Here is a 23,385-nt window from a genome sequence, read left to right as displayed (position 1 = left end):
ATTTGTTTTGTTCTAGACACACACACACACACACACGGTCCCACGTCATGGATTGCATTCCTGAGTGACCCTGTGATCTACTTCAAATGCATAATTTATAGACAGGCTAATAATCTGATTGTAACATTTGGAGTACAGCCTAGGCCTGCTGTAAATTTGAATCTGCACTTAGATTTACAGCTGAGTCTATTTGCTTATGGAGACTAGTGGTTTGACTGAACTAATGAGATTTATTGTCTATTTTGTGGTCAAATAGGTGGCACTTTCTACTCCGGCTGGTTTAGAGAGACACCACACCACGTTACATGTTATTTGTCCTACACCTGTTGTATGACTCATATGTTTTGCTAAAGGACCATCAGATGTTCTCATGCAGTCATGATGTGATAAATAAATCATCAGATGTAACATTATTTCATGTGGTGATTATGATATAAGCCTTTATTCCATGACACTGTTCTCCTTCATGCTGTTAAAAGCAGCTGTTTAAAAGGGAAACTGGTGCATGTAATTATTAGCAGACAACAAATAGAAAATCATCAAAAAACAACAACAGAAGCAATGTAAAGCAAATGGTTTCAAATGTTGCCCAGACTAAACTATTCAGGATATATATATATATATATATATATATATATATATTTGAGGGAGGCTGAGAGTGTAGCATGGCTTTTGTACTGGGGGTTAATGGTTTAGATTAAAGGAAACCTATGGACTTGGCTTGCCCTGTTGCCCAGCAATCTAGATTGGAGCGTCAACAACAACTCCCTGGTTCCTCCCTGGCTGTAAGAGGCTTTGCATAGACAAATGGTCAGATGAAGAAGTAGGCTAATGCTGTAGCCCTGATGTGCTAGTCGTATGCATTGTCACCACAGTAGCTGATACAGTGCTGTGGAAAACTTCGTAGGTCCCTCTCCAATCTTCCAGACCTCGGTTTTTCTGCCCAGCTTCTCTATTGCAGCAGGGGTTCCAGTCAAGCTGTGTTCAGGGCTAGATAGATGGGCCAATCATTGACCCCCAACAGTAAGGATAAGGGTAAGGATTAGGATTTTACCCTGGTGTTGCTTTGCTCTTTGATTTCTCATGCAGTTACGTATTCAGAGGATTGGGCCATGTATAATGGAACGCCCTGGGGTGGAATAACTGGACACATCCACACTAAAATATGTGGGGCACACATGCTTTACACAATGGGGAAAGGGAAAGGGGGATACCTAGTCAGTTGTCCAACTAAATGTATTCAACTGAAATGTGTCTTCCGCATTTAACCCAACACTTCTTAATCAGAGAGGTGCGGGGGGCTGCCATAATCAACATCCACGGCACCCAGGGAACAGTGGGTTAACTGCCTTGCTCAGGGGCAGAACGACAGATTTCTACCTTGTCAGCTCAGGGATTCAATCCAGCAACCTTCGGTTACTGGCCCAACGCTCTAACCACAATACTCCTCAATACACCACAATGCAAAACAACATTCCACAGTGCACCACAACACAACACACAGCAGGAGACCCCATAGATGAAGCCCCACGTATACTATGTTGAAAGACCTGTGAGCCATCTCCCTTCTCCGAGCCATAGAGTGAGTCATTGTGGGCCATGTGATTGCCAGCTCTTCACACAAATGTCATATCAGGCATGGAGGAAGAGACACTGTGTGAATAGTATAAGTGCCAGCTGAGCTCTGGCCCAGTGTTACTGTTACTGCTGTGCCTGGCTTGCCTGTCAGTGGCTTTACAGTATGTCTGTCCTCCACGACCACAATATGATTCACTCATTCACATAAGGCTCATAATGCCATGTGACAAGGTTCCCTGATTCCTCCACGTAGGTCCAGCTTCTGGTATTTCTCCAGAAACAATATGTGGTATAACTTTGGACTGGGTGCTGACACAAACACTTAGTTTAAAGTCTTTCACCATGCCCTTGACCAAATGCCCATTGTCCAATACATTTTCTACCTGCCACATTTCCGGACACTATCAATTGATCATGCGGATGGGTACTGCTTTCAGCAGTTTTTATGGCAATAAGTTATAGAAGAGGTGGCTGGTTGTGTTTAGAGGCAAAATATCTCCCAGGGAGTCATGTAAGTACACATTGGCAAGGGAGCCAGAGCAACGTGGACAGACAGAGAAATCTAATCTTTGACTTCCACATCTGTTTCCTCCTTTACAATATAGATTTATTTAAATGTGACGATACTCAAGTTGTCCCAGAGACTCCATTGTTTCCTGATTTAATTACTCTCTTTTCCTCCATGACCACTATTACTCTGCTGGTATGGGCAATGTTCGATCCAATGTCCATACTAGAATACCACTTAGAATGCCCAATACATTGCTTCATTCTAACTATATATTTTTGTTGCTAGTGTGGACATAGCAACAAAAATTGGTCATTGTGAAAGTTCTGTTCATGTGTATGATGATGCATTAGGATGTCATAGAGTGAACCAGGGGTATCTTTAATCTCATACAGTTCTTACTCACCCCAACATGATGGGGTGGTGGTGAGGGCTGGATAGATGGATTAATGCCAATATCCAGGGCTAAGTGCTTGATGTTCTCTGGTGTCTGTGGTGTTTTAAAACATTGTGGTAATCTCTTCTCTACCACATTAATTGAACTTTTAGGAGAGTAATTAAATGTACATCCCCAATGATCTTAATCCAAATGACACCGATTCCCTAAATAGTTGGCTCTGGTCAACAGTAGTGCACTTTATAGGGAATAGGGTGCCATTTGGGACACAGATTGTGTGTGTTTACGCAGCACTGCTGCTGTCCTCTCTCTTTATTGGGAGGTTCAGTAAGCACTGCTGCTGTCCTCTCTCTTTATTGGGAGGTTCAGTAAGCACTGCTGCAGTCCTCTCTCTTTATTGGGAGGTTCAGTAAGCACTGCTGCTGTCCTCTCTCTTTATTGTCAATAAGTACCGCATATTAGAGACCATGAGAGCCCAGCCCAGATCTCCACTGTCCTATAGTATATTAATGTGTTTGATTGTGAGGCTCGCTGTGGATTTGATGTTAATTTAGTAATTTCATCTACATTGTTTGTTTTGATATGGGCAAAGTGATATCAGCACCGTTTGTTTGATATCATTTTAAAGGATATAAGCCTGCTGTATTAAAATAGCATGGTGGCATTTATGCTGTCTGTCTGGTTTGCTAAATCACCCACCTTGTTCTTTGTGTTGTTTAGATTTAGAATATCTCATCCTCTTTAGATTATCACTAGACTTCAGATTTTGCTCTCGTTCTCTCCGTCTCTCTGTCTCTCTCTCCATCCATGCAGCTTTTCTATCCTGTCACCACCCTGGAAAGAGCAGAGCTCTCCTTCCTCATGCAGTGTCACAGTGAGTTAACATCAGAGATGAAGATAACAGGATTGATATACTGCCGATAACATGAGAGCGATAGGATATAGGGGACCCTTCAGTCTTCTGTGTCATATAGATGCTGATAATCTCACTGAGAGCCGCAAGGCCAAAGTGATTCATAAAATCACTACACAACTGCCTGTCCTCAGGTTTGGGTAGATACATGCATCTTTGTGTTTCACTATTGAAAATGCTTTTACCAGGACTGGGTCTGTATATATGCTGTGGCTAGTCGTGTCAGATTAAATAGCAATACAATTTCATCCATCCTTCCTCTTTTACGAGCAGCACCTCAGGCTATGGAGTGGTCTGGTAGAGGAATTTGGTGCTGGGTTGTGCTGTTCTCGCTCTCTTTCCTCACAGTCATGTACTATATTACAGCAAGAACATGGGAGGAATGAGGATGACTCACAGGTCGATATAAAAGCAATGTTGGTTTTATTGTGCATGTAATTCTACCCCCCTTCAATAAAATGGAAAATAATTGTTTTAATTGTGTATATACCTTATTAGTTCTCATTAATCGTGGCTCCCTCGTGGAGATTACTAATCTCTGCACAGTCATTGAGACTTTAACCCCACTCTTTATCACTACACTATATTCTTTCTATCACAGTTTATTTTTATCAGGAATGTGTCTTTATTTATTTGACCAGGTAAATTGATGTCTGATTGTGTTTGTAATCGACATCATGTCTGTACTTTAAAAGGAACAGTCTCTAGTTGTTTGATGGCTGATGGACCAATCCCAAATCTTGAAACTGACAAAAAAAAAAATTATCAATCATGAAACGATAACTATGTACTGTCGCTCATACAGTAAGATACGATGAACTGTAATTCCTCTTTATCAAATGTCTTGGGGCTGAATACAGTCATCAGATTTGGCAGCATACACAGAAACCATAGAGTTCAATTTTAAGGTAAAGGTTTACATAACCCCTTTAACACTGACTGTTCCCCTCCCCAATTTATCACTTTTGTTTCCACTTTCTCATGCTATAGATGGGTTGTGTATGGTCTCATGCTATAGATGGGTGGTGTATGGTCTCATGCTATAGATGGGTTGTGTATGGTCTCATGCTATAGATGGGTTGTGTATGGTCTCATGCTATAGATGGGTGGTGTATGGTCTCATGCTATACATGGGTGGTGTATGGTCTCATGCTATACATGGGTGGTGTATGGTCTCATGCTATACATGGGTGGTGTATGGTCTCATGCTATACATGGGTGGTGTATGGTCTCATCTCATCCATACTTTGTAATTGAGGGATTCAATAGAAACATAAGGATGATTATGCTAGCTTGAGTCTCTGATTTACATGAGGTAGGCCTGTAAATCAATGTAATTTCAATTGTATTTATTTTATACTATCTAGAGTTCATGATTGCGTTTTGTTTGTTTGCGTCTGTAGTGAAACTGACAAACACAAAAAATTGTTGAAGATGAGTTTTTCCACTGAAGATGAAGGTAGAGAAATGGCATCAATACAACAAAACACTAAAGACTTATTTCAAACAATAGACAGTGTGATGACTCCCTCTCACTCTCTCTCCGATGGGGGTTTACACACTCCAAGATGGATACGTCTCCTATATTTTTTGCTGCAGGCTATGTGACAGTAATTAGATCAAATGTATATTTCAGACCAGGAGTTTTGATATAATATAAAGGCAAGCTCCCAAATTACTCTGTTAACATGGATATCAACCCATAATACAGTGGGGCAAAAAAGTATTTAGTCACCACCAATTGTGCAAGTTCTCCCACTTAAAAAGATGAGAGAGGCCTGTAATTTTCATCATAGGTACACTTCAACTATGACAGACAAAATGAGAAAAAAAAATCCAGAAAATCACATTGTAGGATTTTTAATGAATTTATTTGCAAATTATGGTGGAAAATAAGTATTTGGTCAATAACAAAAGTTTATCTCAATACTTTGTTATATACCCTTTGTTGGCAATGACAGAGGTCAAACGTTTTCTGTAAGTCTTCACAAGGTTTTCACACACTGTTGCTGGTATTTTGGCCCATTCCTCCATGCAGATCTCCTCTAGAGCAGTGATGTTTTGGGGCTGTTGCTGGGCAACACGGACTTTCAACTCCCTCCAAAGATTTTCTATGGGGTTGAGATCTGGAGACTGGCTAGGCCACTCCAGGACCTTGAAATGCTTCTTACGAAGCCACTCCTTCGTTGCCCGGGCGGTGTGTTTGGGATCATTGTCATGCTGAAAGACCCAGCCACGTTTCATCTTCAATGCCTTTGCTGATGGAAGGAGGTTTTCACTCAAAATCTCACGATACATGGCCCCATTCATTCTTTCCTTTACACGGATCAGTCGTCCTGGTTCCTTTGCAGAAAAACAGCCCCAAAGCATGATGTTTCCACCCCCATGCTTCACAGTAGGTATGGTGTTCTTTGGATGCAACTCAGCATTCTTTGTCCTCCAAACACGACGAGTTGAGTTTTTACCAAAAAGTTCTATTTTGGTTTCATCTGACCATATGACATTCTCCCAATCTTCTTCTGGATCATCCAAATGCTCTCTAGCAAACTTCAGACGGGCCTGGACATGTACTGGCTTAAGCAGGGGGACACGTCTGGCACTGCAGGATTTGAGTCCCTGGCGGCGTAGTGTGTTACTGATGGTAGGCTTTGTTACTTTGGTCCCAGCTCTCTGCAGGTCATTCACTAGGTCCCCCCGTGTGGTTCTGGGATTTTTGCTCACCGTTCTTGTGATCATTTTGACCCCACGGGGTGAGATCCTGTGTGGAGCCCCAGATCGAGGGAGATTATCAGTGGTCTTGTATGTCTTCCATTTCCTAATAATTGCTCCCACAGTTGATTTCTTCAAACCAAGCTGCTTACCTATTGCAGATTCAGTCTTCCCAGCCAGGTGCAGGTCTACAATTTTGTTTCTGGTGTCCTTTGACAGCTCTTTGGTCTTGGCCATAGTGGAGTTTGGAGTGTGACTGTTTGAGGTTGTGGACAGGTGTCTTTTATACTGATAACAAGTTTAAACAGGTGCCATTAATACAGGTAACGAGTGGAGGACAGAGGAGCCTCTTAAAGAAGAAGTTACAGGTCTGTGAGAGCCAGAAATCTTGCTTGTTTGTAGGTGACCAAATACTTATTTTCCACCATAATTTGCAAATAAATTAATTAAAAATCCTACAATGTGATTTTCTGGATTTTTTTTCTCTCATTTTGTCTGTCATAGTTGAAGTGTACCTATGATGAAAATTACAGGCCTTTCTCATCTTTTTAAGTGGGAGAACTTGCACAATTGGTGGCTGACTAAATACTTTTTTGCCCCACTGTATGTAGTTATCTACTTTAACCTCCCCATCCTCCCAGCCTTCCCCTCTCTCCCACCCTCTCACAGGGAGGGCAATATCCCAGTCGTTATCTGCCATGGGCTATGGCATGGTACTACCATAAATCAGATCTCTCTCCTCCATAACCATGGCATGTCCAGCTTTTGCTTCTCCACAGATAGATGTCTTGGACCAGCCACTTCTTCATACCCCATCACTAGACCCAACCAACCACAGCCCGACTGCAGTGAGTCAGAGAGGGTTGACATAAGACAGACAAGCATGCATTACATCTTCACCCTACATTGGTATTGATGAGTGAATGAGGCCAGTGAATAAAAGGCTGGGTCATCTAATCTGATTCCATCCTAGCCTCCTGTCACTGACTGACAACTAGGTTAAGATAATGCTGACGGATCAGCTTCCCTGGTCGTGTCTGGCATCCTGAACAGAGTAGGTTCCTCCTGCCTGGCAAAACACAGCCTCATGCCTGCCCTCCATTACATTAACCACGGCCGTGCACAGGTTGTTATTTAAATGAGTGCTATGTATAATTCTAATAAGATGTGGCAGCTAGGCATTTGAAATGGACTGGGTGTGTGCATGACTGTGTATAAGTTATGTATACAGTAATTCCATCTGCGCCTGACAAGTGCTTTTAACAAAGACTGATCTATGTGTTGTTGTTTTTGGCATTGATTTGAAAGCAGCAGAGGTTTAATCTGAATCATGTTTATATGTTTTGATCTGAGCCTTATTGGACTTTAAAATGATTTGATGGCTCAAACTGTTTTGCTGCTGTCCTATTTCTCCCCAACTCAGAGAGAAGACACAACCTTATGTTGTGCTTGGGTTTTTGTGAGCTGTTTTGCATTCTGCCTTGAATGTGACAAACACAATGCCTCAAACAGTAGGGGGGAAATTCCTTTATTTTGCCATAATCTTTTATCTGTGACAAAGCTAGGGAGAGCACTTCTCTGCCTTCAAAGTTTGAAACGCATTGCTACTTCAGAACCTTTCTTTTTATGTCTCTCTATTTGCCCTCAAGCTTTTTCTGAGCTCAGTCAAAAATAACTTGTGCCCTGTGATGCCATGGCTTGGCTAAATGAAGCCATCTGTATGTAGTCAGAGCAGCTCAAAGCAGCAGTGTGGCTGAAAAAGTGCGGGGAAGGGGAGTGAGGCGCTTGGGACTGGAAGTACAGGGTTTCTGTTCTCCACCTAGTGGTGGAAAATACTCTTCCTGAGAACATGTGGGATTGATTTAGACCTCCAAGCGCTCCCTCCCTGGGCGTCTCCTCCCTGTTTCCCCCTCTATTCACTGTTTTGGCAGGTTCGTTACCGACCAGGAATAAGTTGAAATAGAGCTCTGCCTCTGACACCTCGTGCTAAAAGAGCCATTTATACAGAGATCGAAAGAAGGCCTGGAGTACAGCGGTGTCTGTCTAAGTTATAAAAGGAGGCGTGTGTAGGTAGAGGAGTGTAGCCTACGTCTCAAGTACTCCAGAGAGCCATAGAAACAGACACAGGGGAGAAAGAGATGGATAGGCCGATCGAGTGTGGGGTTTTCATATCTTTGGCCATTTCGGTTGAAGTCCATCTTTAGAAGACCCCAGAGATGGGCACATCAGAACGAGCTGTGGTACTCAGTCATCTGTAACCAGCAGAGCGACATAAATGCGAGTGGTCATGAAGGGCTAGCCTCGCCACTCCAGGATCTCTGTTTGGCTTTGGCCTCAGCCTTTGTAGTAGTTCTGAGGAGCTCTTATAGCTACTGTCACATAACTTTAGTCAGACAGACCTTTGGATAGTTCACAAATGGAAAGACAACAAATATACAGTGTAAATTCTGTATTAAAATGCATGAGAAATGATCTGCCTAATGTTACCTGCACTTAGATTGAGATGTTGTCTGTCCACTCCACACATGCTCACAGAATAGAGATATTAATGCTGTTGATGATTGTTTTAATGGACTATGTTGAGCATCCCAAAAGCCATATGCGCCCTGGTCAAAGGTAGTGCAGCACATAGGGAATAGGGTGCCATTTGGGATGCTGCCTACCCTGGCTGCTATACAGCCTACCCTGGCTGCTATATACACAGCCTACCCTGGCTGCTATATACCCATTCTACCCTGGCTGCTATATACCCATTCTACCCTGGCTGCTATATACACAGCCTACCCTGGCTGCTATATACACAGCCTACCCTGGCTGCTATATACACAGCCTACCCTGGCTGCTATATACACAGCCTGCCCTGGCTGCTATATACAGCCTACCCTGGCTACTATAGACAGCCTACCCTGGCTACTATATACAGCCTACCCTGGCTGCTATATACAGCCTACCCTGGCTACTATATACAGCCTACCCTGGCTACTATATACAGCCTACCCTGGCTACTATATACAGCCTACCCTGGCTACTATATACAGCCTACCCTGGCTACTATATACAGCCTACCCTGGCTACTATATACAGCCTACCCTGGCTACTATATACAGCCTACCCTGGCTACTATATACAGCCTACCCTGGCTACTATATATAGCCTACCCTGGCTGCTATATATATAGCCTACCCTGGCTGCTATATATACAGCCTACCCTGGCTGCTATATACACATTCTACCCTGGCTGCTATACACAGCCTACCCTGGCTGCTATATACAGCCTACCCTGGCTGCTATATACACAGCCTACCCTGGCTGCTATATACACAGCCTACCCTGGCTGCTATATACACAGCCTACCCTGGCTGCTATATACACAGCCTACCCTGGCTGCTATATACACAGCCTACCCTGGCTGCTATATACACAGCCTACCCTGGCTGCTATATACACAGCCTGCCCTGGCTGCTATAGACAGCCTACCCTGGCTACTATATACAGTCTACCCTGGCTACTATATACAGCCTACCCTGGCTGCTATATATACAGCCTACCCTGGCTGCTATATATACAGCCTACCCTGGCTGCTATATATACAGCCTACCCTGGCTGCTATATATACAGCCTACCCTGGCTGCTATATATACAGCCTACCCTGGCTGCTATATATATACAGCCTACCCTGGCTGCTATATATATACAGCCTACCCTGGCTGCTATATATATACAGCCTACCCTGGATGCTATATATATACAGCCTACCCTGGATGCTATATATATACAGCCTACCCTGGATGCTATATATATACAGCCTACCCTGGATGCTATATATATACAGCCTACCCTGGCTGCTATATATATACAGCCTACCCTGGCTGCTATATATATACAGCCTACCCTGGCTGCTATATATATACAGCCTACCCTGGCTGCTATATATATACAGCCTACCCTGGCTGCTATATATATACAGCCTACCCTGGCTGCTATATGTATACAGCCTACCCTGGCTGCTATATGTATACAGCCTACCCTGGCTGCTATATGTATACAGCCTACCCTGGCTGCTATATGTATACAGCCTACCCTGGCTGCTATATGTATACAGCCTACCCTGGCTGCTATATGTATACAGCCTACCCTGGCTGCTATATGTATACAGCCTACCCTGGCTGCTATATGTATACAGCCTACCCTGGCTGCTATATGTATACAGCCTACCCTGGCTGCTATATGTATACAGCCTACCCTGGCTGCTATATGTATACAGCCTACCCTGGCTGCTATATGTATACAGCCTACCCTGGCTGCTATATGTATACAGCCTACCCTGGCTGCTATATGTATACAGCCTACCCTGGCTGCTATATGTATACAGCCTACCCTGGCTGCTATATGTATACAGCCTACCCTGGCTGCTATATGTATACAGCCTACCCTGGCTGCTATATGTATACAGCCTACCCTGGCTGCTATATGTATACAGCCTACCCTGGCTGCTATATGTATACAGCCTACCCTGGCTGCTATATGTATACAGCCTACCCTGGCTGCTATATGTATACAGCCTACCCTGGCTGCTATATATACAGCCTACCCTGGCTGCTATATACACAGCCTACGCTGGCTGCTATATACACAGCCTACGCTGGCTGCTATATACAGCCTACCCTGGCTGCTATATACAGCCTACCCTGGCTGCTATATACAGCCTACCCTGGCTACTATATACAGCCTACCCTGGCTGCTATATACAGCCTACCCTGGCTGCTATATACAGCCTACCCTGGCTGCTATATACAGCCTACCCTGGCTGCTATATACAGCCTACCCTGGCTGCTATATACAGCCTACCCTGGCTGCTATATACACAGCCTACCCTGGCTGCTATATACACAGCCTACGCTGGCTGCTATATACACAGCCTACCCTGGCTGCTATATACAGCCTACCCTGGCTACTATATACAGCCTACCCTGGCTGCTATATACAGCCTACCCTGGCTACTATATACAGCCTACCCTGGCTGCTATATACAGCCTACCCTGGCTGCTATATACAGCCTACCCTGGCTACTATATACAGCCTACCCTGGCTACTATATACAGCCTACCCTGGCTGCTATATACAGCCTACCCTGGCTGCTATATACAGCCTACCCTGGCTGCTATATACACAGCCTACCCTGGCTGCTATATACACAGCCTACGCTGGCTGCTATATACACAGCCTACGCTGGCTGCTATATACACAGCCTACCCTGGCTGCTATATACACAGCCTACGCTGGCTGCTATATACAGCCTACCCTGGCTGCTATATACAGCCTACCCTGGCTGCTATATACAGCCTACCCTGGCTGCTATATACAGCCTACCCTGGCTGCTATACTCTGCAGTGGGTGAGTGGTGAAACGGCACTCTGTATTTGTCTGTTTTCTACCTTACTTAGTTTGAATAGACTGAGTGCAATGCACATGGACTGATTTGACTGTGGAGACCTGAGTTGAAGAAGCACTCATTAATCTTACCTGAAAATATCTTGTGGTTAAGGATTTTTGTTGAGTTGATTTGTTATCTAGCCCCATTATAACAGCCATATTTTTGTCAGTGAATTAATTCAGTAATGGTTTACTGTAATCTGGATTTGCAGTAGTTGATTTTTATGCAGAGTCTTTGGTGACCAGACAATACCTATTATACTGCTGTACGCTGTAATGTGTGACCAAATTGATTCTCCTCTGTTTAAGATGAAAACAGCTTGTGAGCTGCATGTTGAGTGGTACCGCAGCCCGCCAAGCAGAACTGTAATCTGTATCTCACTTGGCACCAATTCTAATGGTTTTTAGAGCCTGAATGATACTATATTAGCCCCAATTCAAGCATAACATTTGTATTTAAACTCCAGTGTCAGTCATGATTAGTAGGAATACTAAAGTTGTGTTTTTTTAAAAGAGGACGTTTTGTTAGAGGTTTCGTTGGCTAGCCCATTTGACAGAAACATTAGTCAAAAATGTATAGGGATTAAAATCCCCTCACGGTAAAATGTCCAGACAACTCTTAGCCATGGATTTCCTCTGGGAGAAATGTTTCCCTTGGCTGTGTGAAGTGGTGCAGAATACTTTAGAATCTGAATAATTGTTATCAGAGCACAACCTGAGGCCGGGGAGTCATTGTTCCGTTACTGTGACTCTTCTCAACAGCAGTATGAAATGATTATTCATACTCCATCTCATCTACCAATATTGACTCACTGACGACATGGCTACTTGGCTAGATACAATCCTATCCACGTTACCAGCATGTTTACACCACTAACCAGGTTTCCATCAAACATTTTATGTGGGTAAAGTACATGTCGGATAAAACGTTTCATAACAGGCCTGATGGAAAAGGATAATTTCTCTAATCTTTCCAAATGTCAACAAAACGAAACACGCTAGACAAGGTGGGATCTTTTAGTGTCGATAAAATGTATTATGCAAGAAGTGGCGGTGGAAACTCTTTAATGCGCAAATATTGATATAAAACCCTCATATTGAAGTAAATTTGCAGTCACCCTATGATATGTTGTGTGGTTCACCCACTATAGCTCATGAAAGTATACAGTTTATTCAGCTACAGATTTAATAAATTATGATGAACTTCACAGGGTGGTTAAAGTCCATGGTGATGAGCTTGATGCTCCTTTCCAATAAAAATAGGGTCTTATTCTGGTGACATGATGATCGATACTTGGCTGTCATTTATTTATTCACATTTTTTCTCTCTTTTGTCAATAATAATTTCTTCATGTTGGCTATACCAGCACTATATATGCGAGCTGTTGGCTAGAGCACACGGCCAATACCTGCGTGGGCACATTCATATATAACGCAAATTATTTTGGTGAGAAAATATCAGTAGAATGAAAATGAGATGGAAACCCATTTAATTTGTATGTTTTATTCGGTACATGAGAATTTAACACCAAAATGTACTTTAATGTGCATTATGTCTGGTGGGAAAATGTGCATATGGTTTTTATGCAGATTTTAGAATATTCGCATTCAAATCTGTCACCAGATGGATAGCAACCTAGCTACTGACCACTAAAATAACTATTTACAAATGAATGTGTTGTGGCTCGGCTCATTCCAGCCATTAATTGTTATCTAATTGATGCAGAGGCTCTCTGATAGTGTGTGTTTGGAAGTTTGCAGATATCTTCCCTGCATTGGGATGACAGGAGGATTCTATGGGCAGAAGGGTATAGAAGGAGTATCAGTTCTTTCTTATTTCAACTGGACCAAGGATGTTTTCTGTTTGTCCTGCTGCTTCTCTCTCTTCGTGACCTCACTGAAATAGCCCATCTGGCTAGGGGATGGGTTGGGCTGGAACTTGTATGTCAATGTTGCAAGTGGCAGAGTCTGCCTCCCCTTCCTATTGCAACAGATCTGTGAGGTGGTGTCTGTCATCTGTCAGTCTGTATCCTGACACACCAGCTGCAGTGCTGTAGGCTTTCATACTGAGGACTAAACATCAGAGGGATGGGAGATAAATCAGCCGCTGAGTGCTTGTATCTTTTCTTGATCAACATGGTTGGTGGAGACTCGGACGACACTGACATGAGCCACAACCAGTGTTATTTGTCCCTGTATGTGGCTTGCAATCCTTGTGTGTTCTTAGAGGCAATTTCTAAAGTCTTGATAAAATCAAATCAAATTAATTTATATAGCCCTTCTTACATCAGCTGATATCTCAAAGTGCTGTACAGGAACCCAGCCTAAAACCCCAAACAGCAAGCAATGCAGGTGTAGAAGCACGGTGGCTAGGAAAAACTGCCTAGAAAGGCCAAAACCTAGGAAGAAACCTAGAGATGAACCAGGCTATGAGGGGTGGCCAGTCCTCTTCTGGCTGTGCCGGGTGGAGATTATAACAGAACATGGCCAAGATGTTCAAATGTTCATAAATGACCAGCATGGTCAAATTATAATAATCACAGTAGTTGTCGAGGGTGCAGCAAGTCAGCACCTCGGGAGTAAATGTCAGTTGGCTTTTCATAGCCGATCATTAAGAGTATCTCTACAGCTACTGCTCTCTAGAGAGTTGAAAACAGCAGGTCTGGGACAGGTAGCACGTCTGGTGAACAGGTCAGGGTTCCATAGCCGCAGGAGGAACAGTTGAAACTGGAACAGCAGCACGGCCAGGTGGACTGGGGACAGCAAGGAGTCATCATGCCAGGTAGTCCTGAGGCATGGTCCTAGGGCTCAGGTCCTCCGAGAGAGAGAAAGAAAGAGAGAATTAGAGAGAGCATACTTAAATTCACACAGGACACCGGATAAGACAGGAGAAGTACTCCAGATATAACAAACTGACCCTAGCCCCCCGACACAAACTACTGCAGCATAAATACTGGAGGCTGAGAAAGGAGGGGTCAGGAGACACTGTGGCCCCATCCGATGATACCCCCGAACAGGGCCAAACAGGAAGGATATAACCCCACCTACTTTGCCAAAGCACAGCCCCCACACCACTAGAGGGATATTTTCAACCACCAACTTACCATCCTGAGACAAGGCCGAGTATAGCCCACAAAGATCTCCGCCACGGCACAACCCAAAGGGGGGCGCCAACCCAGACAGGAAGATCACGTCAGTAACTCAACCCACTCAAGTGACGCACCTCTCCTAGGGACGGCATGAAAGAGCACCAGTAAGCCAGTGACTCAGCCCCTGTAATAGGGTTAGAGGCAGAGAATCCCAGTGGAGAGAGGGGAACCGGCCAGGCAGAGACAGCAAGGGCGGTTCGTTGCTCCAGAGCCTTTCCGTTCACCTTCACACTCCTGGGCCAGACTACACTCAATCATATGACCCACTGAAGAGATGAGTCTTCAGTAAAGACTTAAAAGTTGAGACCGAGTCTGCGTCTCTCACATGGGTAGGCAGACCATTCCATAAAAATGGAGCTCTATAGGAGAAAGCCCTGCCTCCAGCTGTTTGCTTAGAAATTCTAGGGACACTTAGGAGGCCTGCGTCTTGTGACCGTAGCATACGTGTAGGTATGTACGGCAGGACCAAATCGGAGAGATAGGTAGGAGCAAGCCCATGTAATGCTTTGTAGGTTAGCAGTAAAACCTTGAAATCAGCCCTTGCCTTAACAGGAAGCCAGTGTAGGCAGGCTAGCACTGGAGTAATATGATCAAAGTTTTTGGTTCTAGTCAGGATTCTAGCAGCTGTATTTAGCACTAACTGAAGTTTATTTAGTGCTTTATCCGGGTAGCCGGAAAGTAGAGCATTGCAGTAGTCTAACCTAGAAGTAACAAAAGCATGGATTAATTTTTCTGCATCATTTTTGAATAGAAAGTTTCTGATTTTTGCAATGTTACGGAAATGGCAAAAAAGCTGTCCTTGAAACAGTCTTGATATGTTCGTCAAAAGAGAGATCAGGGTCCAGAGTAACGCCGAGGTCCTTCAGTTTTATTTGAGACGACTTTACAACCATCAAGATTAATTGTCAGATTCAACAGAAAATCTCTTTGTTTCTTGGGACCTAGAACAAGCATCTCTGTTTTGTCCGAGTTTAAAAGTAGAAAGTTTGCAGCCATCCACTTCCTTATGTCTGAAACACAGGCTTCTAGCGAGGGCAATTTTGGGGCTTCACCATGTTTCATTGAAATGTACAGCTGTGTGTCATCCGCATAGCAGTGAAAGTTAACATTATGTTTTCGAATGACATCCCCAAGAGGTAAAATATATAGTGAAAACAGTAGTGGTCCTAAAACGGAACCTTGAGGAACACCGAAATGTACAATTGATTTGTCAGAGGACAAACCATTCACAGAGACAAACTGATATCTTTCCGACAGATAAGATCTAAACCAGGCCAGAACTTGTCCGTGTAGACCATTTTGGGTTTCCAATCTCTCCAAATGAATGTGGTGATCGATGGTATCAAAGGCAGCACTAAGGTCTAGGAGCACGAGGACAGATGCAGAGCCTCGATCTGACGCCATTAAAAGGTCATTTACCACCTTCACAAGTGCAGTCTCAGTGCTATGATGGGGTCTAAAACCAGACTGAAGCATTTCGTATACATTGTTTGTCTTCAGGAAGGCAGTGAGTTGCTGCGCAACAGCTTTTTCTAAAATTTTTGAGAGGAATGGAAGATTCGATATAGGCCGATTCGTTTTTTTATATTTTCTGGGTCAAGGTTTGGCTTTTTCAAGAGAGGCTTTATTACTGCCACTTTTAGTGAGTTTGGTACACATCCGGTGGATAGAGAGCCATTTATTATGTTCAACATAGGAGGGCCAAGCACAGGAAGCAGCTCTTTCAGTAGTTTAGTTGGAATAGGGTCCAGTATGCAGCTTGAAGGTTTAGAGGCCATGATTATTTTCATCATTGTGTCAAGAGATATAGTACTAAAACACTGAATTGTCTCTCTTGATCCTAGGTCCTGGCAGAGTTGTGCAGACTCAGGACAGCTGAGCTTTGGAGGAATACGCAGATTTAAAGAGGAGTCCGTAATTTGATTTCTAATGATCATGATCTTTTCCTCAAAGAAGTTCATGAATGTATTACTGCTGAAGTGAAAGCCATCCTCACTTGGGGAATGCTACTTTTTAGTTAGCTTTGCGACAGTATCAAAAATACATTTCGGATTGTTCTTATTTTCCTCAATTAAGTTGGAAAAATAGGTTGATCGAGCAGCAGTGAGGGCTCTTCGATACTGCACGGTACTGTCTTTCCAAGCTAGTCGGAAGACTTCCGGTTTGGTGTGGCGCCATTTCCATTCCAATTTTCTGGAAGCTTGCTTCAGAGCTCGGGTATTTTCTGTATACCAAGGAGCTAGTTTATTATGACAAATGTTTTTAGTTTTTAGGGGTGCACCTGCATCTAGGGTATTGCGCAAGGTTAAATTGAGTTCCTCAGTTAGGTGGTTAACTGATTTTTGTCCTCTGATGTCCTTGGGTAGGCAGAGGGAGTCTGGAAGGGCATCAAGGAATCTTTGTGTTGTCTGAGAATTTATAGCACCACTTTTGATGCTCCTTGGTTGGGGTCTGAGCAGATTATTTGTTGCGATTTGATTAAACCCTGTGTCCATTAGTGAGTCTGCCAAAGCCAGCTGATCCCGTAGAATGGTTTTAACAGAACGGTTTTAGTGTGGATTTTTTTTTTAGCACAGAATGGTTTTAGTGTAGTGTTTTTTTGTTTTTGCATAGAATTGTTTCTATCGACCATCACCATCCCATCGAACCATCGTCCACACACCCCCACTAACCCGTCCACACCCCCACTAACCCTTCACACTACACAGCAGACTGGAAAACCCCTCACCAGGCTAGTTCAGACTGACCCCTGGTCTCAGAGTAAATAGCCCATAACGGAAAACAGGGAGGTTATGCCAGTATAAATCACAAGCTACTTTATTCACTTGGGCTGGGACTGAGGGTGCCATGGAGACGACTCCTGTTCTCTTAATATCCCCTACAACCATGCATCTCGTAGAGGTATACTGGAGATATGAAGGAATGAGTTTAGATGAAGATCAAGATACCTTGGGATTGCCTGCACCCAGTGTGTGGAGTATGGTATTCATGTTTTTCATTGAGTGCAGCTGCAGTGTTATGCTGTGTTAGGCCACTGCCATGGCTGTGAGGGTGCATTGAGAGAAGAGCTTACACATGGACTAAGTAGACACAAGTGGATGGCCAATATTTGTTCAGTGTCTCTCTCACCCCCTTTCGTTCTCTATATTTCTCTCTCTCTCTCTATCTTCTGATCGTTTTCTCTCTCTGTCACACACACACACCTAAAAAATAAGCTTTACCCTGTCCCTTTCAATAATACACACGACATTGAAACCACTTACAAAGGCAAGTACAGCGTAATTACTGTGTAGTTACAGTGTAATACTGCTGGAGCACTTCAGACAGGAGTTGTACTACTCTCTCTCCTCTCAAATGGATTCTCCATCCAAAATAGTTTTCAGTCAGAAGCATTGTACATGGCATTAGTGGCAAGCAACATGCAATTTTTTCCTCTGGTTTCCCCTGATGCTCTGCTGTAAAAGATGGAGGTGAGCTGTGCTCTACGACATGCTTATTTTAGGGATGGGAAATCATTCTGTGTTTCTTCTTTTGTTCCTTTGTTACATTATGTTAAAACATCTCCTGCATGTTAAGTCTTGTATTTCGTTTCGTGATAGAACAATTCTTCTAGGAGACGGGATTCATCTGGTAAGTGTTTAGCAATTCAAAGCCTCTGATTCTTCTGGGTTTATCTCTCTCTTCCTCCTCTGTAATGATATCATTTAGGGTTGTGCTGTTTATCTCTGACTAGGCCTGTCTGCTGTCCCCAATCGCTAAGCATATTATTTCATCACTGTTCACTAATACCTAGGGTATCACAAATTGAGAATGCACAGGTGAGAATATGTGCAGAATGCTTAAAAATTAGACCTAGGTTACCCCCTATTAGTCTTTCATCATGCTTTGTATTCAGGGCAGAGCTGCCTAGCTAGCTAATGTGTTTGATGGTTCGATTGGAACTTTACTTTGTCTTTTCAGATGGCTTGGCAGTATTTAAAGTTGCCAGGTGTATAGCTCAGGTCAGGAGTTGCTGCTACAGCATTGCAGCTGCCTCCTATGAGAACAAAACACTTCCTAAAGCAACCCTGACTCCATGCAACCCTGATCCTAGTGGGAAATGGCACCATATTCCCTATATAGTGCATTACATTTGACAAGGGCCCATAGGTGTCTGGTCAAAAGTAGTGCACTAATATAGAGAATAGGGTGCCATTTCAGACATAACCCCTGGCTTTGCTGATTTATGTACTAGCTTTGTACTAGCCACACAAACCAGCTGAGCAATTAGCTTAAGCTTAACTTGGGCTTAAGTGATTGACTGAGGTAATGATGTGTTGGAGAGACCTCAGTCAGCAGGGTAAGTAAGGATCCAGGTGCTGACAATATATATTAACCAATCAGGGACTAGTCTAATTCATTCTTGGAACCCACCAGGTTGAGTTTGCTTTAAATCCTTTAATGTATAATGGACACTCCCACTGGAGGGGTATACACAGGAATTAATGCTGAGGAATCAGAACCCACACCTGGTGTTCCAAAGCACTGTCTCAAATGTAAACATCAAAAAATTGGTTGGGGCGGATTGGAAGCATTTATTGGCAATGGGGCATCAAATAAAATAAAATGTTATTCGTCACATGCTTCGTTAACAACAGGTGTAGACTAACAGTGAAATTCTTACGGGCCCTTCCCAACAATGCAGAGAGAAAGTAAATAGAGAAATAATAGAAAAGTAAAAATAAATATACAATAAGTAATGGTAACTTCGCTATATACACGAGGCACCAGTACAAAGTCGATGTGCAGAGATACGAGATAATTGAGGTAGATATGTACATATAACTAGGAATAAAGTGACTAGGCAACAGGATTGATAATAAACAGTAGCAGCAGCGTATGTGATGTCAAAAAAAGTTAGTTCAAAAAGGGTCAGTGCAGACAGTCCGGGTAGCTATTTGGTTAACTATTTAACTTACTATTTAGCAGTCATGGCTTGGGGGGAGAAGCTGTTCAGGGTCCTGTTGGCTTGTGTTGTTGTGTCAAGCGGTTAGGTGGGACTGAGTCTAAGAAGAGGTCCCGGTAGGGGGGACAGGGAGACCGGGGAATGGGAGTACAGCTGGCCACAGGGGGCCGCTGGCATGACAGGACCCCCAGCTTAGGTGTGGTGGCAGATGGGAACAGCAGATGAGACAAGGCCCCCTGACCTGGCTCTGTGGATTAGAACTATTTCTCAACCTCCGGTCTGTGGACCAACACCGGTCCCTGGGATGTTTCTGACCGGTCCTTCCACTGGTTAGATGACATCTATTTAGTCAGTTCCCTGTGCTAGTTTTATTCATGTGGTCTTCCGATAAGGAAGGACTATAGCTTGCCAGTGCTCGATGCCCTCACATCGACTTCCTACTTAACTCCGCTTTAGCTCACCTTGGCACAGGTCTCAAGATGGTGTGCTGTTGTGAGTGGTGGCAAAAAGACTACAACAGTGACATAGAGAAATAAAATGGCAATACTCACTCATAGGTATAACTATACGTTTTTCTCGCTTTATAATATTGAACATGTAGGCTAATAAATCATAAATGATAGTGGCATTTCAGATGACGGAGGTATGATAAGTGTCTCCAGCGTTTGTTTTTTCATCTCTAATGAGATTGAAATGCTTTAATCAGACAATTAAGCAGAAGTGGGAGTAAAACCAGCCATGGCTGTGGGGAAAGTACAATCCTTCCTCTGTGACATTTTCTACATAATTAAACTGGCGTGTGTTGTCATTAGGGCTTTAATGGCTGTTGCTTTGCTTGCGTGGTGAGAACACAGTGTGAGTTAGCCTGCAGGTTAGACAGAGCAGTCACACACCAGTAGTGTTATGAATCCACTCTGCCTCCCAGGCAGCTCAGTGTTAAAATGGAGGACCTTTCTTCCCTGCTTTATGCTGTTTGCAGTCACGAGGCAATAGCTAGCCTGCCTGAGAGCAATGTTGAGGAGGGAGATACCTTTTGCTGATGATATTCTTCATGCCTCTGTCGGTCTGGCGGGGGGATGATGCCTTGTGGTGTGCAGAATGAAGCTCAGTCAGAATGAATGAGGATATTGATCGGCCACCTCATGGATTATACACGAGGCGTGCACTAATTACATTTTGATATACAGTTGGGGATTTAACAGGGAAAACCACAACATGATCTGCTCCTTGATACTCATTAGCTCAGAGTCTGATATCTTTTATAATAATGTTCCTGTTCATTTTCTAAGGAAGGCAGTAGGCTGAGAAATTCAATTTGAGTCAGTTTGTTATAACAACATGGTTCAAGTAGTTCTATGAACGTAGTCAACAGTTCTTCTTCCTGTTATAGTATGGTGCTCTGGTGTTCTAAATATATTCATAACCTGTTGGCTATTTTTTGTCCATTTCTATGGAAAAGCTCCTTCAGAATGACAGTCAATCTGCCTTAGGTGGTTTAGGAGGGAGGGATGGATGGAGTGAGGGAGGGAGGGAGGGACAAAGGGGGCATGTCGTTGGGCCTAGAGAGGTGCAGGGCGCACTTCCCCTTGGCCCCGGGGAGCCACTTCACCCCTCCATACCAGAACCTCGGGCCTGTGTGTCTTCATGCTGATCAGGGATTCCCACATGAGCTCATCTTATTGATTTTATATGTGAGAGTGGTATTTGACTCCTCTCTTGATCCAACAACAGCCTCCACACACACATCCTCCCTTATGCCATGTCAGAATGTTTAATCCGGAGTAGAGACTAAAACAGCGGTAAACCAGGCAGGTCTGATGTTGTTATTAGAGAACACAACCCAGCACACCTGTAAACCTCTCCACCCCCACACATGTGGAACAAAGGCCCTGTCTTTATCTGCCCTATATTAAGACCTCTGATCCAGCAGATAAGTATGTTTAGTAGTTAGTCAATAGTCCCCAGTCTTCTGTGGGAACCAGACCTGGGTTCAAATACTATTTGACATATTTCAAATGCTTTTTAAGCATTTGCTTTAGCCTGCATTTGCTTTAGTGCCAGAGCTGTATTTGTATGTATTAGGGATCCCCATTAGCTGCTGCCTGGTGTCCAGCAACATTTAAGGCAGTTATATACAATTTTAAAATATTACATGACATTACATTTCATATCACTTTTCACAACAGATTAAGTGTGTTCCCTCAGGCAACTACTCTACTATCACATATCTATAATATAAAATCCATGTGTACATGTGTGTCTCTTCATAGTCCCCGCTTTTCCATAAGGTGTATTTTTATCTGATTCTACTGCTTGCATCAGTTACCTGATGTAGAATAGAGTTCCATGTAGCCATGGCTCTATGTTGTACTGTGCACCTCCCATAGTCTGTTCTTGACTTGGGGATTGTGAAGAGACCTCTGGTGGCATGTCTTGTGGGGTATGCATGGGTGTCCGAGCTGTGTGCTAGTAGTTTAAACGGACACCTCGGCACATTCAGCATGTCACCACTTCTTACAAAAACAAGTAGTGTTAAAATCAATCTCTCCTCCACTTTCAGCTATTAGAGATGTACAGTGCTGGGAAAAAGTATTTGCCCCCTTCCTGATTTCTTATTTTTTTGCACATTTGTCACACTTAAATGTTTCAGATCATCACACAAATTTAAATATTACAGCAGTTGTTGCTGCTGAGGGTGGCACAACCAGTTATTAGGTTTAGGGGGCAATTACTTTGTCACATAGGGCCATGAAGATTCGGATAGCTTTTTTCCCTTAATAAATAAAATGATCACTTAAAAACTGCATTTTGTGTTTACTTGGGTTATCTTTGTGTAATATTAAAAATTGTTTGATCTGAAACATTTAAGTGTGACAAATGTGCAAAAAAAATAAGAAATCATGAAGGGGGCAAATAATTTCTCAGCACTGTACATGCATATTATTTATGTTAGCTCTCCGTGTAGATTTAAGAGCCAGCCGTGCTGCCCTGTTCTGAGCCAATTGTAATTTTCAGAGGTCCCTCTTTGGGGAACCTGACCACACGACTGAACAGTAGACCAGGTGCGACAAAACTAGAGCGTGTGGGACCTGCCTTGTTAATAGTGTTGTTAAAAAGGAAGAGCAGTGCTTTATTATGAACAGACTTCTCCCCATCTTAGCTACTGTTGTATCAACATGTTTTGACCATGATAGTTTACAATCCAAGGTAACTCCAAGCAGTTTAGTCCCTTCAACTTGTCAATTTCCACATTATTTATTACAAGATTTAGTTTAGGTTTAGGGTTTAGTGAATGATTCTTCCCAAATACAATGCTTTTAGTTTTTGAAATATTTAGGACTAACTTATCCCTTGCGATCCATTCTGAAATTAACTGCAGCTCTTTGTTAAGTGTTGCAGTGATTTCACTCGCTGTAGTAGCTGACGTGTATAGTGTTGAGTCATCCACATATATAGACACACTGGCTTTACTCAAAGGCCAGTAGCATGTCATTAGTGAAGATTTAAAAAAAAGTAAGGGGCCTAGACAGCTGCCCGGGGGAATTCCTGATTCTACCTGGATTATGTTGGAGTGGCTTCCATTAAAAAACACCCTATGTGTTCTGTTAGACAGGTAACTCTTTGTCCACAATATAGCAGGTGTAAAGCCATAACATAAGTTTTTCCATCAGCAGACTATGATCAATTAATGTCAAAAGCCGCACTGAAGTCTAACACAACAGCCCCCACAATCTTTTTATAATCAATTTCTCG

General features: G+C 43.2%; 1 protein-coding gene across 1 annotated transcript in view; it reads left to right on the top strand.

Annotated features, from left to right (window-relative positions):
• LOC120063262 (palmitoyltransferase ZDHHC8B-like) overlaps window positions 1-23,385 on the top strand; it is a 114,114-nt gene that overhangs the window by 1,029 nt on the left and 89,700 nt on the right. The gene's annotated exons all lie outside the window — the stretch shown is intronic.

The sequence above is a fragment of the Salvelinus namaycush genome, chromosome 18, assembly GCF_016432855.1.
Source record: "Salvelinus namaycush isolate Seneca chromosome 18, SaNama_1.0, whole genome shotgun sequence".
NCBI lineage: Eukaryota > Metazoa > Chordata > Actinopteri > Salmoniformes > Salmonidae > Salvelinus > Salvelinus namaycush.
The sequence above is the reverse complement of the archived record's forward strand: the minus strand, read 5'-3'. Positions and strand labels throughout refer to the sequence as shown.